This window comes from Etheostoma spectabile, unplaced genomic scaffold (assembly GCF_008692095.1).
Source record: "Etheostoma spectabile isolate EspeVRDwgs_2016 unplaced genomic scaffold, UIUC_Espe_1.0 scaffold172, whole genome shotgun sequence".
In the NCBI taxonomy this organism is placed as follows: Eukaryota; Metazoa; Chordata; class Actinopteri; order Perciformes; family Percidae; genus Etheostoma; species Etheostoma spectabile.
Window position 1 is genome coordinate 166,283 of NW_022605573.1, and position 1,387 is coordinate 167,669.

A 1,387-nucleotide genomic window follows, 5' to 3' on the forward strand; every position below is an offset into this window, starting at 1 on the left:
CTTGCACACTTTGCAAACTTGTTGTTGTTGTCCTGTTGTCCTGAAAACACTTGGGAACTCATTTCTGCTGCTCTTACATAACGGCACCACTATGCTACCGCCTGACTTGTTGCACTATTACATTGACTGTCGACTGTATGCATAATTGTATAATTGCACATTTTTAACTCAAATTTTGCTGCTCCTATTTTCCTCATTGTATATATCTTCCTATTTTTACTTTTTATATTGTTTACTTGAATGTTATGTTTGTCTGTGGACCTAATTGGTTAAAAATGTCTTGTCTCCACCGTGGGATAGAGGGAAACGTTATTTCGATCTCTTTCTATGTTTTGACATGTGAAGAAATTGACAATAAAGCAGACTTTGACTTTTTTTGACTTTGTGTCCAAACACCACAAAACGATTTCCTTTTGAGATCCAGGCTGCCCTATTTCTCTGTTCTTGTTCCTGCTGGTGGTTGAATTATTGTCATTACAAATTCGATACAATCCTTTTAATAAAGGTTTGTCTATTCTTGGTAAGGAAATTAGAGTAACTCAACTAGCGGATGATGCAGCTCTCTCTTTTTGAGCTTTCAAACACAAGATTGAATATTCTACGTCCGTAATTGACCAATTTTCAGCTGCTTCGGGTTCGACACTTAACAAATCTAAATGTGAAATTTTATATCTGTATCAGACTGAAGAGGAAAAAAATGTTTAATATAGCTGTTAAAAAAAGATTTACAAAATATTTAGGTATTCTTATTTGCAGGGACTACATGGAACATGAGCAACCATTTCCTTTCTGGTCTGCAGCCAGAGGAGGGCAGTAGACTCAGGGTTTCACATGATCGTCAGTCTCCAGACACACTTACACTTCTCTTTATTTATCTTTTGGGATGACTCCCGCAAGGAAATGGAAATTTCCTGCATCAGTTTTAGCAAGAAAAGAAAAATGACAGTGTAAAGACAACAAAAAATAGCAGTACTACTACTACTAATAATAATAGTAAGAACATTTGTCAATAAAAATATATAAAAAGACATTAACCATAAATTATCAGTCTCAGTGTTGAGTCAAGTGTTAAAGTGACCAGGTATTAATGTAAGTCCAGATGTGTATGTGTGTGTATGTGTGTATGGTTGGATGGATATATAAATATATAATATGGAAAACACAACCCTTAGAGATGGTCAGTAAGGTTCAAATGCTAATGTGTGCAATACTAAGGATCTGAACAGGTTTAAGGAAGTATTCGAGTATTAAGAATTGAGGATTTTCCATCTGAAATCGTGTTTTAGATTGCAAAGGATGAGTTTTCCCACTGACCCCTGAATGCAGCATGAACTGTGTTTTTGTTTGTGTACGCTTCAGGAATCTAGCGAGCGTTAAGACCCAGAAG